Below are 20,450 nucleotides of genomic sequence, written 5' to 3'. Positions count from 1 at the left end.
AAAAATGGGTAAATGCAACAGTTGAATCCATAGCTCACAATCTTCCATCTCCATAACACAAGTGGAACAAAAATGCAAAAAATTCGAACACTTAACAACTTTAAGTAGAAAGCTGACCACACAGTTTAAGATTACCAATTCAAATTTATAAAAAGCTATGTTAATGAATTTGATGAATTAAAGTGATTTAATATTATTTACTGTGGATATTTGTTTAAAAGAATAGCAATGTGTGTGTGTGTGTGTGTGTGTGTGTGTGTGTGTGTGTGTGTAAAAACCCTTTCAAAGTGGAATGACGTGGACTGTGGAATTTTTAAGACTCAAAATGAGGCACACTCCTCATAATATAGCTGACAGCCATGGATGAATAAAAGGCATTCCCGGGACTTCCAAGAGAGCTGCACAGTGATCAGCAGCTTAACTTCAGCTGTCCCAATGTAAAAAAACAAACAAAAAAAAGAAACGAGTAAAAGGAGTGTGAAAGAATGAATTTTCTTTAAATGAAAATTTCAATTATTGGCTAGCATGTACACTGCCTGGATGCCAGCAAGTAAGAAAATGTTGAAAACCTGAAAGAAAATCAACCAGAAAAGGTGAAGAAAAAACATGGTCTATATGAAGGATTATGCAGCTGTCGAGCAAAAAGAAGTTCAAGCTTCAGCTTTGGTTAAGAAGTTCAAGCTTCAGCTTTGGTTCAAAAGATGGCTTCCAGTAATTTAGAGGAAAAAAAATAAATTAAATGCACCTGGAGATGATTAAAATAAGTGGAACACTGAAGGAATTTATCAACTCAAGTAACAAAGGCTGGAAAAATAGAAGCTTTAACTACCTGTTCAGATGAAGAGATAAAACTACAAAAATCAGAAGATGAAATTAAGAAAAAGATGACCGAGTATGAGGCTTCTTCTAAAGAAGAGCAGTTTCAAAAAAATAGTACAGTTTGTGGGGCGTGGCCAAGATGTGCTCATAGTAACAGCACTTCTCTTCATCTCTGTCTATTCCAATTTTCTCTGAAAGGATTTTCAAAATATATCCGTCAGAAATCTGGATAGTATAAAAAATGTTTTTTGATTATTTAATTTTTTCCTGTCAAAAACTTCAGAGATCTTTTGAAATACTTCAGTCAACAAGATGAGCTTCAACAAATCTTCTCATCAGGGCACAACTTTCAAAAAGGAATTACAATCTTTGTTAGTTAACATTCAAGAAAGTACAGTTGTGTACACTTACCATAAATGTAGATGTTCGAGTGTATTCACTGTTGCAGTCATTACATTAATCTGCTGGCAAGTTGCCCTCAGTCGGCCTGATTAACAAAGTCTTGGGTCCTGCGTCGGTTGCTGTCCCTTCCTCCATGACGTCAGGTCGTCAGGGGTATAAAACATGCAGCCGACACCATTACATCAGTTTTTTTTGCCTCAGATGTCAGGTGTCCCCCCAAATGGGGAGTCAAATATTTAAGTAATTAAAAACACAAAAATATACCTCCAAACAAAAGCAAATACACCAAAAAGGCTTTTAAGCATAGTAAAGGAAAATAGAGGTACAGTAAGAGAAAAACAGGGGGTTGGAGGGAGGGTAACCAGGACTGCAACAGTGAGAATACACTCGAACATCTACATTTATGGTAAGTGTACACAACTGTACTATGTTCTTCGTGTTTCACTGTTGCAGTCATTACATTTGGGTAGATTCCCAAAGCTATGCTTGGGAGGATGGATTTATACAGCATTAGGACCAGCTATCAGGCCCTGCAGGACAGCAGTGGCAAAGCCAGCTCTGGATTTAGAGAAGAAAGGTAAATGGTAATGTTTGGTGAACGTATGAACTGAGCTCCAGGTAGCAGCTTCTCGAATGTCTCTGGTAGGAACACCTCTGAGAAAGGCTGCAGAAGTAGATGCCGCACTGGTGGAATGAGATCTGATCCCCTGGGGGATAGTTTTACCATGGTGCATATAGCAGAAATGAATACAATGGCTTATCCATTTTGAAATGTTCTGCTTTGAAACAGCCTTTCCCTCTGCACCTGCAGCAAATGCCACCAGTAGTTGTTCAGATTTTTAGAGATTTTGTCCTGTTTAAGTAAAATCTAAGTTGTCTGTGTACATCCAATGAATGCAGAATCCGCTCCCCCTTGTTCTGTGGATTGGGAAAGAAATTTGGCAAATTAATTGTCTGATTAAGAGCCACACTGGATACCACCTTAGGCATGAAGGATGGATTGGTCCTAAGAGACACCCTGTCCGCATGAAAAATAATGAAAAGCTCCACTGCCATAAGAGCCTGTAATTCAGAAATCCTTCTAGGTGAAGTGACTGCTAAAAGGAAAGCTGTTTTCCAGGAGAGAAATGTTAAGTCTGCAGTAGCAGCTGGCTCGAAAGAAGAAAGACCGAGTTTTTCCAATACAAAATTGAGGTCCCAGGCAGGGGTTGAAGCTCTCCTGGGTGGTCTTAAGTTTTTGGCCCCTCTGAGATACTGCTTTAGCAGAGGATGAGAGAAGAGGGGAGAATCTGTGTTGTAATGAGCTGAAATGGCTGAGGCATGGATTTTTATGGAAGAAACGGACAGGCCCTTGTGAAGCATCTCAGTTAAGTATTGTAAAATATGAAGAATATTGGTCACTGCTGTGCTTATTCCTTGTGATTGATTCCAGGCACACAATCTTTTCCATTTGTGTGTAAGATTTTCTAGTACTAGGCCTTCTTGCCCCCAAAATGACATCCATCACAGGTTTGCTGAGGGATGTTAAGGGTGAATTTAGGTGATTAGCCACACTGAAAGATTCAAAGTTTGGAGCCGAGTGTGCAGAATTTGGTTGTTCTGCTGAGACAGTAAGTAAGGTGTCTGAGGCAGGTGCCATGATGGAAGGTGTGACACATAGCGCAGGACTGGATATCAGTGTTGGCGAGGCCAGTTTGGAGCAATCAAAATCATTTTTGGTTTGTCCTGTTTGACTTTTAGTAAAACTTTGGAGAGCAGAGGCAGAGGGGGAAAAGCAGAGACTGACAGGTTTTTCCAGCTGAATTATAGAGCATCCACTTTCCAGGCTTTTTTGTGATGAGTTCTTGTGCAGAATTTGTCCAACTGATGGTTCTGGGGTGAGGCAAAAAGATCTATGTCTGGACTCCCCCATTTGCATGACAACATGTTGAAAATCCATGGTTCCAGTTTCCATTTGTGTGGGTCCATGAGATTTCTGCTTAGTTCGTCTGCCAGAGTATTCAGCTTTCCTGGCAGGAATTGAGCTTGTACTTGTATATGATAGGTCAAGGCCGTGTTCCACAATGCCTTTGCTAGTCTGCAAAGGGGGTAAGAGTGTGTACCCTCCTGCTTGTTTATGTACCACATAACTGTGGTGTTGTCTGTCTTTATCATTAATTGTCCTGGATGAAGGTAGTCCTTGAAGGCTGTCAGTGCATTCTGTACAGCCAGCATCTCTTTTTGATCGATATGTAGGTGCATTTGATTTGGGATCCATTTGCCCTGAATGCACTTCCCTGCCAGATGAGCCCCCCAAGCATAGTCTGATGCATCTGTAGTTAGGGTATGGGTGGCAGGGGGTGGAGTGAATGGCAGTCCCTTGTTTTGGTGGCAGGCCTCTGACCACCATAGGAACTCTAGTTGCAGGCAAGGTATGATAGGAATCATTGTTTCTAATCTGTGACAATGTTGACTCCATAAACTTTTTAAGTACCACTGAAGTTTCCTCATCTGCAGTCTTGCATATGGAATTAGAAGAATGCAGGAGGCCATGAACCCCAAGGCTTGCAGAATTTGTCTTGCAGACAGCAGGGTTTTGGTGACCACCTGTTTGAAGTAAGTACCAAATTAATTTGCTTTTCTGGGCAGTTGTATTCAAGCTTGCACCCAGGAATGTAATTTTTTGAGAGGGTACCAGTTGTGATTTCTTTTCATTTATGGTGTACCCTAGACAAGTTAGAACCCTTTTTACAAACACCAGATGTTTTAGGAGAATGTCCCTGTTTTCTGCCTGAATTAGACAATTGTCCAGGTATGGATATATTTGAATATTTCATTGTCTGCAAAATGCAATTACTGGAGCCAGGCACTTTGCGAAGACCCTTGGCGAGGTAGATAAGCCAAAGGGCAGTGCAGAGAACTGGTAATGCATGTAGCCTGCTTTGAAGTGGAGGTATCTTCTGCAAGATTCCCTGATTGGGATATGCAGGTAAGCATCTTAAGTCTAGAGTTACCAACCAGGCATCCTTGCCTAGCATAGGAAGTAACGTTTGAAGAGTCAGCATCTTGAATTCTGGAATGTCCAGAAATGTGTTTAGAGTAGATAAGTCCAGAATGGGACACCATGATTTGTCTTTTCTGGATACCAGGAAAAGTCTTGAATAGAAACCTTGTCCCTTTTCTTCTTCTGGTACTGGCTGAATAGCCCCTCATGTTCATGAGGGACAGTACTTGTTTCTGGGCCTCTGCCCACTGATTTGGGGGCAGGTCTGGCCATCAGTTTGGGAGTGGTAATGTGTGGAAATGAAATCTGTATCTCTGGGACACTATATTTAAAACCCATTTGTCCTGGGTTATAAGTTGCCAGTTTCTTGCATGAAGTGCCAGTCCCCCCCCCCCCAAAGGGGCGGCTAAAAGGTAAGTGCTTGGTAAGTGTAAAGGGAAGTCATTGAGTCTGCATACCATAGGGAGGTGCCTTGTTGTTTCCAGATTTGGAGGAGGAGGAGGAGGCACCCCATTGTTTTGTTCTAAAGTCCCTTGTGACTGAAACCTGGAGCCTTTGGAATGTCTGGGTTTAACTTGAGTGGCTCTCGAAGGAACTGGAAAGGACCAGTTCTTAGTCGGCCAGTGCCTACTAAATCTTGGAGGTTGCACTTGTAAGAAATCTTTCACAGTTTGCATAGATTTAGCTTTACCTTCAATCTTTTTTAAAACTTCTTCAGCCGTATTACCAAAGAGAAGGTCCTGTTGTAAAGGAGCATCCAACAATTTTGCTTTAACATGATCAGGCAGAGTTTGCTCTTTGAGCCAAGCATGCCTTCTTAGCACAGACCCAGTTACAGCAGCCCTGCAAGAGGCCCCCAAAGAATCAAAACCACACTGCAAAGTATGTTTTCCAACTTGCTCAGCTAAATGCAATAAATCCTGTAAATCCTTATTTTCCACAGTCAGAAATTAACATCATTTTCTGTTTAAGCAGTCCCATGATATGTTGTTGGTATTTAAGCATATGAAATTGACAGTTTAAAGTCCTGATTGCCAAGGTTGCAGAAGTGTAAACCTTCTTACCCCATCTATCCAGCGCCCTGGAATCTCTATCAGAAGGGGTAGGATTTTTAGCAGTAGAGGCCTTAATGCCCTTAGGAACCTGAGAAATGGTTTCAGGATCTGCAGTAGGATTTTTGAAAAGGAATTTGTGGGAGTCAGGAACCCTGTAGTATCTGTCTGTCTTACAAGGATCCAGAGGCTGAGAATCAGGAGCCATACTAGATTCTGAAAAAACATCATCAACAATGTCTAGAACAGGAGGTATAGCCAAAGGCCTATGCTGAGGAAGAAGAAGAAAATCCCCAAGTCTCTTTTTAGATTCAGAGAAATCCTGACTTTCCCAGTGGAAATGTTCCCTTAAGGTATGTAAAGTTTTCCCAAAAGAAAAATCCTCAGGGGGAGAAGCAGAAGGAATGGAATCTTCTGCATGTGAGTCCTCATAAGTAGGTATAGACAAATCCTGATCATTGGAAGACTCAGAAGAAATAGAATCCTGTTCAGAAGATTCATAATCAATTTCTTGCCTAGGCCTCTTAGAAGGGGGTGGGTGGCTACCCCTGATCAGAGTAATTAAATCTTCAGCCATTTTGATCATTTGTTTTTTAGGCATAGGGGTCTGCATACGTGGCCCAGGTGTCGGTTTTTTAGACATAGATTTAGATTTTGGCCTTAGTTTTGAAGATGGTGTCGGTTTAATATACAAATCTGTAGGCCTGAAACCATCCTCAGAAGCCAGTGCCTGCACAGCAGCTCTGGACCCATCTAAGGTAGAGACATCCACAGGTTCCATAACTGATGCATCACACGGCATACCGAATGGGTCTCAGTAGAGGCCTGCGAATCAGAAGTAGCGGGTATCAGGGGCTGCGAAAGTGCCTCACTGAGTACTGGCGAGTGGCTGGACCTCGATGGCCTGTCTCTGACTTTTTCTTCGTGTTTTTAAGGTATTCCAGTAGTCGGATTGCTAACCGACAACATTTCTGGATAATTAAAGCACGAGGCAAAATATTTAGAAGCAAAAACATACCGACGTTTAATAGTGCTTTGATTAAATTTAGCACAAAACCGACAGCAAGGTACGTTGTGGTCAGGGTCTAGGCAAGGAATACAGTACAAACGAAAATCCTTACGAAGTATTTGCTTCCCACAAGTAATGCAATTATTAACTTTTACTGACATAGGTAAGGAGCAAGAAAAAGTTTCCCCAATGGGGTACTTAGCTTTTTGGTTGAAGACTTTGGTTCTGAAACTCGAAAATAAAAATTTCAGGAGTCGGCCGAGCGGCACTTGCAACTGCTTCTGCTTCGGGCACCGCACGGCAAGAAAGACTGATGCAATGGCATCAGCTGCATGTTTTATACCCCTGACGACCTGACATCATGGAAGAAGGGACAGCAACTGATGCAGGACCCAACTGATGCAGGACCCAAGACTTTGTTAATCAGGCCGACTGAGGGCAACCTGCCAGCAGATTACCCAAATGTAATGACTGCAACAGTGAAACATGAAGAACATCTAACTACTAAAATGGATAGAATGGACCTGAAATTGGATAGTTTTAAGGAGAGCTCTACGAAATAAATGAACATTATACACAAAGATTTAAAACAACAGAAAGAACAGATTTCAGGTATTGAAACAGCCTTAAATGATATGGATTCTAGGCTACAAGAAGGTGAGCACAATATAGATTTTTTTTAAAGCAAAATACTCTCCTTTTCTCTAAAATAGATGATCTAGAAAACAGGTCACGTCGTAACAATATAAGAGTCTTTGGCTTGCCAGAAAATACAGACGGAGATAGTATGGAAAAGTTATTGTCTTCATGGTTACCTGAAATCACAGAATTACCTGAAGCTCTTTCATATGGTATTGGAAGAGCACACAGATCTATGGTTTCATCAAAAAATATAAGTAGCTCTGCAAAATCTGTGATTGTAAAATTCCTTTCCTCACATGATAAGCAAATTGTCTTAAAGACAGCATGGGCAAAATCTCCAATTAAAATAAAAGACAATATAGTTTGTTTTGATAATGACTACTCTCCTGTGGTAATTGCAAAAAGAAAAGTTTTCCTTCCATTGATAAGAGAATTAAAAAAAAAAAAAAACAAATAAAATCTCATCTGTTGTTTCCTGCAAGGAAGTATTCTACCAGGATGCACCTAAAATATTTGAAGATCTGGAAAGTGCTCTTACTTTTGTTAAATCGAACAAACTTTTGGACAATATAAAAGAAATGGATTGGGCCTATGCTAACTTGAAGAGATTAACCAAAAATGGAACATGGAAAACTCATGAGCATAAGAAGAAGCTAAGAAAATAAAATATCCAGCTCTTACTTGTTTCTATCCACATTGAAAACCTTTTTTATTTGTTCTAATCATACTAATGACCCATAAGGTCGGGGAATGTGAAAACTGGAGCAGGTAAGATTTTACCACTGTTTATTATACTTTTTAAAGGAGTCTTTTCTGTTTTATTTGATGCTTATTATGCAAAGTTTAGTTGTCTCTTATTTGATAGGTATGGGTTACTGCTTAATATTCAGCTATTATTGTAGTCCATATGTTGCCATTTGCTTTAAAGTTCAGTTATATCTAAGGGTTGTTACTTTATTTGGATAAATATCTTCTCTTATAACATGACTCAATGATTAGGTATTTATATTTAAGTTAGCATTGTAGTAACAGTGACTGTTTATATTGTCATTGTGAAGTTTCTATAGACATGATTTTAGTTCTTCTATAAAGTTACTTTATGCTTATATCTTCCCTTAACGTCCGGAGCTATTTTAATCATAAACATTGTTGTTTGTAGTGTCCGGAGATATTATAAAGCATGGTGTGTTGCTATAGACGATGTCCGGACTGAGTTTGAAGTTTGGGGTTGCTGTTGAAATTGTCCGGGGATGTTGTGGGTTTAATAGTTGCTGTTGGAATTGTACGGAGTTGTTTAGTGGTATGGGGTAGTCATTGCTGCTGCCGTTGTCTCCCTCTCCTTTATATATGTTTGTTTTTTCTCTTTTTATTTATTTTTTGGCTGATTTGTGTCTTTTGTTGGTGAGTCGTTGTGTTGGTCTGTTTGTCTGAGGTTGAAACTGGGGCGTTTTGTTGTTCACAGTGCTGGCCTCTGGTCTAAAGAGGCTCTTTGGATTTATTTCTGTCTTGTACAATGGTTTTCGTGTTAGTTGAACAGACAGGGTCTGTTGCATCATCACCTGCGAGTGGCATCAGCGGCTCGAGTTATTCTTATGTTAAAAGTGTCTCCTACTCACTTTTTCCCCGCTGAAAATTTGAAAGTCTGCAGTTAATCAGTATCAGCTCGAGACCTACTTCATGATTTTTGACATTCTTCACATTACAACGTAATATTATAGTAATACACTCATTTTTCATCTCTACTACTATGCAGTCAACCTAAACTTTTCCTTCGTATTCCTTTAATTCTTAAATATTTGTTTTGTTTTTGGTCAAAATACACCCTTTTCAAAAATTTTACTCCATATGACGTCATTAAAGAGCATTTCTATTAATGTTAATGGATTAAATAACTCCAATAAGAGGGGAAGTTTATTCAAATATCTTAAATTACACAAATCCCAATTAATTTTTTTTTACAAGAAACTCATTTAAAATCAGAAGATATGTTTAGATAAGATACTAAATCATATTCAACATTAGTCAGTTCAGAACATCTTCAAAAGAAAAGAGGGGTAGCAATTTTGTGGAATAATACTTTACCTTGTCCAAAGATTACCAATACTTATGTTGTTGTCTTTCGTCTTTTCCCGGGCAGGGGTCGCCACAGCTGAACTCCGGTCCGCTAATGATTGGCAGCAGATTTTCATGAACGCCGAGGTGCCAGCTCGACGTTCAACCTTCAACGCAGGCACGCCCATTTATGCATGTCTTTCGAGCGCCCACCCAACCACGGGGAGGACAATCAGACTCCACACAGAAGACACTACCTGCACTCCAGCCGAGAATCGAACGGGAGAACCTCTTGCTGTGAGGCAACAACGCTACCACTGCACAACCGCGGAAGTCAATGCTTATAAAGATAATAAAGGAATGTTCTGTCTTGTCACAGTTGAATTTAATAAGAAAATGTTTATTTTAGTGAATTTATATTGGATACCAGGAATAGGTATCAATACAGTAAAACAACATATTGATCTTATAGTACAACATTCTAAGGCGTCCTTAATATTAACAGGGGATTTTAATTGTATTTTAGATAATAAAAAATGAACATCTCATAATAAAAGGATTACAGCTTCAGCCAAGTCATTAAAAGAATTTCTAGAATCATATCATCTGAAAGATGGTCATTCCTTTGCAGATTCTGATTCTTTAAACTATATTTTTTTCTCCCATAGACATAATACCTATTCAAAAATAGATAAAGTCTTATTTTCCAATGACTCGTTAGGCTCTTTGGTCAACACCAAGTTTATTTCGTGCCCAATATCAGACCATAATTCAATAACATTTGAAATTTCAGTTAATTCAAACTACAATACACAGATAAGAAGAATACCTGCTTATATCACAAAGTTGAAAGATTTTAAAGAATTTTTAACTTTGGAAATACAAAATGTTTTAGAACTAAATAATAATAATAGAATTTTTTGTGTGGGATGCCCTAAAAGCATTTTTATATGGGAGAATTAACTGGTACCATATAAAAATGAAAAGTTGGGATAAACAGTTATTAGAGATTCAACTTAAATTAGATTCTTTGAAACATATTCAAGAGTCGGATATAAAAATGACAAGAAAAGTGAAATAAATTCTCTGAATAGCAAATATATTGAAATCCTAAATCATAAAACCATTATTTTAGAGAAATATAAATTTTTAAAATTTTCCACAAATCCCAACATTTTAAATTTATTAGCTAACAAAACCAAAAGATTAAATAAAACGAATCATATAAATGAAATGTTTCCCCTAGAAAGAAAAAGATGGTTTCAGACATACAAAATACTCTAGCTGAATTCAGAGAATTTTTTATTATTAACAATCAAAAATAATAGACTCTAATCAAGAAATTAAATCCTTTATTAATAGATTTATTAAAAAATGACTCACAAATAAACAAGCTAACTCTATAATTAAACCTATTTCTTTCAAAGACATTCAAACCCAGATTAATAATTTAAAATTCAACAAGGCCCCAGGAAATGATGGAATCATCCCAGAAATATATAACATTTTACCAACTAATGCTATAAAATTACTTCATAAAGTATACAATTTACACCCCCCTCTTGGAAGTATACCTTTATTTCTCCTATTCTTAAACCTAATAAAGATCCAGTAAAATGTTCATCATATAGACCTATCTCTTTGCTAAATACTGATAATAAAATACTTATGTCGATATTTGAAGAAAGACTAAAACATTTCATACCTATCTTAGTTGAAGATGACCAAACAGGATTCATAATTACTAGAAATACTTATGATAACATTAAAAGAACATTAACTTTAATATCAGTCAAATATTTAAAGAATAACCTAACACTAATTAGTTTAGATACAAATTGTGCATTTGACTCAGTTAATTGGAACTATTTATTTATATTACTGGAAGAATTAAACTTTTCAAAGAGCTTTATAAATTTAATCACTCAATTATATCAAGGCAGTCAATCATATATTAAAATAGGTAATAATATTTCCCAACATATCCCTATTATTAAAGGAATTAAGCACGGTTGTCCCTTAACTATCTTATTATGGAACCATGGGCCAGTTTTATAAGAGATAACAAAAACATTCAAGGATTTAAATAAAAATTCCAATAAATCTTCCAAAATACAAATGTTCGCAGATGACAGTCTTATTACTCTTGGTGATAATGACTCATCTATTCATGCTCTCTTTAGAAACTTTTTCAAAAGAAATCTGGTTTATTGTTCAACAATGATAAAACTCAAATCTTAGTAATTGGTCATAAAAATTTTAAATTACAAGTGGCTTATAGTAAATATCTGGCTAAATCTAATGAATTACTTTACTTAGGTATTATAATTACAAAAAAACATAAAAATATCATTAAAATAAACTAAAATACGAGTTTATTGGCAATAGAAAATCTTATTAAAAATGAAATAAAATTAATTTCTCCATGGATGAAAAACTATTAATAATAAAGATGATTTTATCATCTAAAATTGTATATATTATAGAATCTATCTCATTACCTCCCCCAAGCAGATCCTTGATCCACAATTTTTTATGGTCTCCGATTAAACCCAGGATAGCTCCATCTAATCATATGAAAAATTGGGAAAAAGGTGGTATAGCTATGCCTAATCTGGAAATCTATTCTGTTTCTTCAATGGCCAAAACTATTTACCAACTTATAGATAATAATTATATGGCAAACTGGAAAAAAAACATAGGAATCTTAATTAGTAATTCTATAAATAACACATTTCATAAGTTAGCTATACTAAATAACTCCTTTATTTGGGTTCTTAAAGAATATTACTTATCTTATTCTTCTCAAAAAAATTACTCCAATTATATAATTCTGCTTTTGAAATCTTTTAGGAATTATATTTATAAATTCAATATTTATAAAGTGTGGATATATATTCTTTTTCCTATAGCTTTCACACAAGGTGTCATCTTTTAATCTGATTATAATAAAATGCTTTCTTTTCAACAGAAAAACTTAATATTTTGGGTTCAATTGATGTCCAAGAATGATCTGAAAAGTATAAACATATTATTTATTTATTTTTATTTATTTGCAGTTGGTTTACCAGGATAGTCCATTGGGCCAAAATGAACCCATTTTCAATGGAGTCCTGGGGAGAAAAGCTCCAGTAAGAAGGTTACAATAGATTTTACATTAGATTACAATGTTTACAAGTCAACAAATTAGAGCAAGACATTTCATGTAGTATGGCTTGAGAAACAAGGTTACAAGTAGGTTTTAGGTTATATTACAATATTTTCCAATGATGCAGTTTAAAGCATAATGTATCAAGTAGTACAGACAGGTGATGAAAGTTTCAGAAGATATAATACTGGTAATGAAAACATTTCTATATAAGTACTGAGAGGTCCTAAATATTGACCAAACTTGAAAGTATGACACACAATACAATTTATAAAAAGTTTGGTTAGAACAAGTAGAGAGAGTTTGAGTTAGGAGAGGCAGTATAGGAAGTTAGAGGAAGGGAGGGAAAAAGGAGTTTGCCAGTTTATATTATGATGGATGAGAACAGGAGCATTCCCACTGGGATATTAGGTGAGAGTGAAGAGATTTTTTGAAAGTGAAGTGGTTAGAGATGATATGAATGGATGGGGGTAGGGAGTTCCAGAGACATGCTAGGCCGTAGGATAGGATATTTTTTACCTGGGGGCGAGTAGGTTTATACAATTCTATTCGATTTTGGTTGTTAGATCTTAGTACTCTGTTGGGTAGGTGCATTTTAAAGGCAGAGGAAAGGGATGGACAGAGAAGGGGGTTGAAAATGAGTTTATGTGCTAGAGTCAGTTGAGTGTAGGTGAGATGACTGGAAAGTTCTAGCCATTTTAGTTTGTGGAGAGAAGAACAGTGGTGGGTAGATGATTTGTGGCTAGTAGAAAATTTGGCGATTTTGTTGTAACATGAGGAAAGTTGTGTTTTAAGGGAAGATTGTAGATTAGTTAAGAGTGGGGCTCCATAGAGAAGGGAGGGGATAAGAAATGAGGTAGAGTGTGATTTTGGTGGAGGGTGTGAGGTAACGATTTTGTCGATAGAGCATACCTAATTTTTGATGGGTTTTTTGATATTTAGTTGTAGGTGGGAGTTGAATTTAAGCTTACTCTCAATTTGGACCCCAAGTAATTTAGTCTCAGGCACCAGTTCAAGAGATGTATTGTTATTACCTGTGATATAGAAAGTGTTTGTATTGATGGAGGTGACTTTAGAGGGAGTGAATACCATTAATTTGGTTTTAGAGGCATTTAGTGCTAGGTGATTTATTTTCATCCATTGTTCTGTGATTGAGAATGCATCTTGTGTAAGTTTTTGCAGTGTGGGGAGGGATGTGGCAGAACAGATAATAGTTGAATCATCTGCATATTGGATGATATTTGAGAAAGGAATAGACTTTCGGAAGTCATTTATGAATATATTAAAGAGGAGAGGACCTAGTATGGAACCTTGAGGAACTCCAGTTGGGGTAGCAAGGAAAGAAGAGGTGGCTTTCTTCCATTTTACTGATTGATATCTAATAGATAAGTAACTGGAGAACCAGTTCTGAGAAGAAGAAGATAGGTTTAGCTGAGAGAGTTTAGTTAGAAGAAGTTTGTGAGAGATAGTGTCAAAGGCTTTATTAAGGTCAAGTAGGAGGGTAGAGACAATATGACCAGAGTCTCGGGCTTTGTTTACAGTTTCCAGGAAGGAGAGGAGGGCTGTCATAGTGCTATGACCAGGCCTAAAACCATGCTGTGTTGGAGTTAGTAGGTGACTGTCTATGAGATATGGTAGGAGTTGTAGTTGGATACATTTTTCTAGGAGTTTAGAAATGGGAGATAAGATAGCGATGGGTCGGAAATTAGTTGTATTGTTATTATTACCACCTTTATGCAAGGGTATGATGAAAGCCTTTTTCCAGATTTGGGGTACTATGCTTTCTTGGACAGAGTGGTTTATTAGGATACTGATGGGGTAGGCAATGGCTTCTGCAGCTATGCTAAGAAAGTATGATGTGATGTTGTCAGGGGCATTAGATCCTGGCTTAAGTTTTTGAAGGAGTTTTTTTATGGTGGATATGGGTATAGGTTTGAAAGTAAAAGGAGAGGAAGAAGTAGGGAGGGTATTAGAGAGTGATGATAGTGGAGAAGAAGAGAGTGTAGTAGTAGGAGTGCAGGTAGAAGTGTTTGTAGAGGAAGTTGAGGGTGAAATGGAAGGAGTGGTGTTGTCAGAGAATGTTGAGGTTAATTTAGAAATAGAATTTATGAAGAAAGAGTTAAATAGTGTGGCCAAATCTATGTCGGGAGCACTGGAGCCTGGGCTGGGGTTGTCAATTTTGCCTGGATTGATAAGGGTGGCGACTCCTTTCCAGAATTTCTGAGGGTTTGTTTTATTGCTGTTTTGGAGTATGGAGAAGTAATTTTGTCGGTCAGTGATAAGCTTTTTGACTTTATTTCTGAGTGTTTTATATACGTTATGAATGAGGGGAGACTTATTTTTTGTGGTAGAGTGCCCAGACTTTGTTTCTGCGTTGCATGGTGGCTAGAGTACTTTTGGATAGCCAAGGAGCAGTTTTGATTTTTATTCACTTAGTCCGTAGAGGAGCATGGTAGTCGAGAAGGTTTAAGAAGGTTGAGTGGGCAACGGCATTATCTAAAGGTAAAGTTTTTAGAATGTTCCAATTAATAGCTTTTAAGGAGTCTGAGAAGGTTATAGGGTTGAAGTTTTTTTGGTTGCGAGTAGTAATATAATTATGTGTTTTGTGTATAGGTGAAGGGAGTCGGTGTGTGAATGTGGGTAGGTGATCGCTAAGAGGGTCTGGAAGTGTACCATTATCAGAGAAATAATGATGGTGGGAGACTAAAATCCAGTCTAAAATGCTGCCACTGGATAGGTTTTTTTGAGGGGTGGGTTGTGGAGTTGATTAGCTGTGAGAAGATATAAAGGTTGATGTTAAGAGGGTTTGTGGGAGATTGAATGGAGGACCAACTGATATTCATGTCTCCCAGGATTATTATTTCATTAGTAATGTTAGTGGATAGCCAGAACAGGATGTCTTTGAGTGTGGTAATGTTATCACCAGGGGGAATGTAAAGGGTGGCTATGCATATGTGTTTGTGTATATTAACCTGAAATAATGCTAGGAGTAATTCAGCATTATTGAATTGGGGAATAGGTTTGTTATATGGAGTAACTGATAAGGAAGATGAGTATAGGAGAGCTACGCCACCTCCTTTTTATGGGTTCTGTCTTTTCTTATGATTGAGTAGTTGGATGGTGTTATCTCTGAGTCTTTTATGTGGGGTTTTAACCAAGTTTCAGAGATGGATAGAAAGTCTGGTTTGTTGTGTGTGAGCCAGGCATGGAGGTTTGGGATTTTGTTCACTATACTTTGGGAGTTTAGGGAGGTGAATAGTATGGACTTATCTGTAGTGGATGTGGTGGTGGGACCAGGATTAGGGTGAATATCTCTGGACAATAGTGTAGTAATTAGATATAGGATTGGGTTGGATAGATATTTGGACTGTTTAGAATATGGGTTAGGCTTTATTATGGTGAAATGGGGTATGTTAGTTGCTCTGGTGGTAGAATGTTTATGAAGGGTGATACGTTTATAAGGGAAATATAGATGGTTGCTTATATTGTATAGGTGAGGAGATATTATGGTGTGAGAGTTTGAGGGAGGTGAGTTGAGATGGTTGGTTACATGAAAGGATTGTGAGTGATTAATATGATTGGTCTGGGTGAGGTAGTAGATATAGGATATGTTGAGGAGAAGTAAAAGCAGAGTGGAGAAGGTGGAAGGTTTAGAAATCATAATGATGAAGTAGTTAAAGCTGGTTCTTGAGAGTTGGTATGTAGTTTCTGAGTAAACTATAGGTGTAAGAGTGCTGTATGTATAGAGGTGTAGCTATGTTTCTAATTATTCTGATGGAGTGGAGATTTTGAGTAATGTTTAAGTATTGGTGGGGTTTGGGAGTGGGTGTTGACTGAGAAAGGAGACTAATTGGCTAGGATGGGTTTTGTAGGTGTGTTTAGTGATGATTGTTATGGGTGGGGTAAGAGAGTGGGTGTTGACAGAGATGTGGAAACTAGTTGGCTAGGTAGTGTAGTGGGTGTGGTTATGAAGGTATTAATGTAGAGGTGCTGGGGGCAGGTGGGAATTGGGGGCAGGGTAGGGGAGCGGAGTGAGCCCGCAGGGCGAATGGAGCGGGTAGAGCCAAGGAAGGTAGAGCGAGAACCTATCAGTGGGATGTTGGTAGGAGAAGGTAAGTACAGGGGAGAAGGATTTAGAAGGATAGAATGGCCAAAGATATTGAAAAAAAAAATTCCTTGAGCTGAGAGTGTTGAGGAGAGAAGGGGACTAGTGTAACTAAGGAAGCTAGAAATATGGGGGGGCTGAGTTGAGAAGGGTTTGGCTGCTGGCTTTCCTGGAAAGGGAGCATGCTGAACCTAGCAGGGTTTTAGATAAATATGGTATTACAGAGGTTTAGCAACAGTTACACATACTTATTTAGTTCCTTCTAGGAAAAGCTAGTTCAATTCCCATAAAGGGGATGTATCATCAGAGCTTGTTTTTAATGCTTTAGGAGTGGGCGTCCAAACCAGGCGTAGTCACAGAGGGAGAGCAGGGCAAGGAAGCTGGAGAGCAGGACAGAATGTAGAGAGAAAATTGTATTTTAGTAAGCAAATCTGTTACAAGTTGGCTCTCATATTAAAAATTAATATGATTCATTTTCTTGGTTAGATTTACAGGAAGCTAGGAAATATGTTCAAACAAAATGGACTCTATGTCTCTAAGAACAAAAAAATGCAATACCTACATTATTTCAATATATAATAGCTTTACAACATAATTCTACATCTAAAATATTTTATCTCATTTATATAAAGCAATTCAATTTGATTTAGATAATCCTTCAGAAAGTTATTGGAACTATTTTACTTTAATTAATAATTATCCCCCTACAGATTCTGACAAAATATCTTACACACAGCAAGTGCTACCACTTCATCTCTTAAATGGAACATTTTTACATGGAGGTATTTGCATAGGTCTTTTATTACCCCATTTTCTTTAAGTAAATTTAATAAAAAAAATATCAATTGTTGGAGATGTAACAAAGTAGTTGATGCAGATTGGGCACACATGATGTTTGATTGTACAGAATTAAATATTTTTTGGACAGATGTTAATTCCTTTTTACAAGCTATTTTTACTGATAAGTTTTATCTGTCTAAATCACTAGTTTTATTTAACCTGCCTGTTCCTAATTGTATCAGAGAATCTAATCAACCTCTGATTTGGTCGATTTTAACCATTGCCAGAAAAATCATAACAAGAAACTGGAAGTCTCATACTTCACCCCTCAATAACTGAATTCAAACATTTACTTCTTGAAGTCTGTAACCTAGAAATTTTGACTAATACTGCAAGATCTTCTAGGAATACTAATTCATGCAATGTGTGGAAAAAAGTATTTGATTTACTAAACAACTACTGTAAATTCTTTTACAATTCTTATATTTTAATTTTCTTGTTTATTAACTTTTGATCCTTGTGGAGAATGTCACTGTACATAGTTTAAAATCTTTGTTTTATTTTCTCATTTTATGTTACACATTAAAAAATGTACATATCTCTAGATTATTTGTCAATATTTATCTCAATAAAGCTGTTTAAAAAAATAGTACAGTTAGAAGACAGCACGCTTAGAGAAAAAAAGATTTTCTGCTGTACCACAGAAACTGGAAAGAACAGACTGTATTAATTTAATGAAAACACAGACATGCAACCGGACTGGTGTTCCACAGCAGGGTTTGTTAAAGGGTACATCGAGTATATGCTCCAAACCTAGCCATGAGAAAGCAGCCAAGAGATACATTAGTAAAGATGCAATCATACCGGCAGAAAGAGCTGATTCTGACAAAGCGGTTCTATATATCAAAGATGTACATCACAGAATGGCATTTCATCAAACCCCCCACTTTCCCGCTAATTATATATATACCAACTATGAGATTGGACTACAGTGGGGAAAACGGCAAATTTCCTGATCCTCACCCTAATGCAATGTCAATTAGAATAGTTTGATGAACGGCATCTTCAATAAATGCCATTCTATGAAGTAACTCTTAGATGAAATAATAGCAACCCTGACAAAATTGTGGAAGAAGGGAAAGTATTAAAACCTAGAGACAGCAGAGTCTGTAGAAAAAAAGAAGTTATGTCTTACCATAACGTTCCATCTGAGTTGTTGATGAGCTTCCAGTCATCACCAATGGGTTCAGTTCCAAGCCCTCGGAACCGAGTCTGCCTTATACCAAGCTTGCATGCACCAAAAACTCTCGAGCTAAGCTGCTACCCACAATGCCCTTCACTCAACTACCTCAGATTGAGTTTGCATGCAACATATAGGAGAAAACAGAAAGTCTGAGGCTATCTCTGCGCAGAAAACCTGAAACACCACAAAGACCCAGAAGATCTGCCACTGACTGGAAGAAGATCAACAACTGAGATGGAACATTATGGTAAGACATAACTTCTTTATCTGAAGTTGTTAATCTTCTTCCTATTCATCACTGATGGGACAGAATCCCAAGTTACTTGGAGAACCTGGGTGGCCCTTATGGAAGAACATTCCTGAGAACCATTGAGCCAAAGGCTGCTCTTCCCCTGGAGATCAGATCCAATTTGTAATGCTTGATGAAGGTATGGGGTTTAGCCCAAATGGCTGCTGCACAGATGTCATCCATGGAGGCCATAGAGTGGAAGGCAGCCGATGCTACAATAGCCCTAGTTGAGTGAGCTTTGATTTGACCAGGCTCAGATTCATTCATAAGCGAATATGAGAAGCTAATGCAATCCCTGAGCCATTTTGACAAAGTAACTTTAGATACTGCACATCCCATTCTAGGGTCAGAAAAGGAAATGAAAAGGTGGCCCCCCTTGCGAAAGGACTTAGTTCTGTCTGGGTAAAAATGTAATTGTCTATGAACATCTAATGAATATAGGCAGTATTCTCCCTTGTTTGAATAATTTGGAAAAATTACAGGGAGCTCAATGGACTGGTTAATAGAAAAGTCGGAAACCACCTTGGGGAGAAAGGATGGGTTAGTACAAAGTGATACTCTGTCCTTATGGAAGATCAGATGAGGGCTCTTGATACATAAGGCTTGCAACTCAGATATTCATCTGGCTGAAGTGACCACCAACAGAAATAAGGATTTCCATGACAGGAATGTTAGATCACATGCCGCAGCGGGCTCAAAAGGGGGTAGAGAGAGAGAATGAAGAACCCGGGAGAGATTCCATGCCTCCACTGGTTGCCTGATGGGAGGTCTGCTGTGGAAAATTCCCTTGAGGAAGGTTTTGCAAAGTAGAGTGGAAATAAGCAGGACTCCATCTGAACCATTTTGGAAGTTGGAAATAGCTGCTAAATGGACTCGAATGGTGGAAGCTGATGCACCATTGTCGAACTCAGCAAGGTAATGAAGAGTAGTAGCTACAAGAACTGAGAACAGATCTAGCCTCCGATTATGTGACCAGTGAGAGAATCTTTTCCATTTGTCCCTGTAATGTTTTCTGGTGGATGGTTTATGGGAGGCCAGGATAATATCATGGACAGATGGGGAAAGGGTTTCCTGACTGGCAACTAATGGACATGGAGGAACCAAGCTGTCAGCTTGAGAGTGTATAGAGTTAGTGGAGTTGGCCCTTGTGGGTGAGATATGAGGTCTTGACGAGTGTCTAGGATCCAAGGAGGTTGTAACAGATGAGATTGTAAAAGATGAGGCCCCTACCCTATCAGGGAAGAGTCCGTGGTCACCATGGTGCTGGGTTGGGGTGCCTGGAAGGGGCGACACCAAAGATTTTTGTCTGTACTCATCCACCTGAGGATATCTTGTTTGCAGGTGTTGGTGATGAGAATTTGTGAGCTCAGGGGATGAAGATTGGATAGCCATTGGGACAGAAGGAACCACCGCAGTAGTCTCATGTGTAATCTGGCTAGGGTAACAACTGGGATGGATGCTGCCATAGACCCCAGAGCCTGAAGAACTTCCCTTGCAGACACCTTTCTTCGACAGAGTATCACTTGAACTTGTTCCCTTAATCTCCGAAGCCTGTGAGGGGGAACAGAGAGACCAGACTAGCTTGAGTGTTGAATATTGCCCCTATAAATTCCAATTGTTGTGAGGGCTGAAGGTTGGATTTTATCCAAGTGGATGATGATGCCCAGCAATTCCGCTAGAACTAGAGTGTAGCATAGAGCCCTGACCAGAAGGCGCTTGATGGGGGCGGAGAGCAGCCAATCATCTAAATATGGAAATACCTGAAATCCCAGAATTCTCAGATGAGATGTGACCACTGCTAGGCATTTCGTGAACACTCTGGGGCCTGTCGAGAGACCAAATGGCAGGGCTCTGAATTGGTAGTGATTGGCTCCCAGTTGGAAGCGAAGGAAACTCCTGGAGAGCTTGTCCATTTTGATGTGGTAA

At 38.2% G+C, this 20,450-nt stretch overlaps 1 protein-coding gene across 1 annotated transcript in view; it reads right to left on the bottom strand.

Annotated features, from left to right (window-relative positions):
- Positions 1-20,450, bottom strand: part of CDK11A (cyclin dependent kinase 11A) — a 2,038,318-nt gene that overhangs the window by 1,179,357 nt on the left and 838,511 nt on the right. The window lies entirely within an intron of this gene.

The sequence above is a fragment of the Protopterus annectens genome, chromosome 2.part0, assembly GCF_019279795.1.
Source record: "Protopterus annectens isolate FY-2018-M chromosome 2.part0, PAN1.0, whole genome shotgun sequence".
Taxonomy (NCBI): domain Eukaryota; kingdom Metazoa; phylum Chordata; order Ceratodontiformes; family Protopteridae; genus Protopterus; species Protopterus annectens.
Note: the sequence above shows the minus strand (reverse complement) of the source record. Positions and strands in the feature narration are given on the sequence as shown.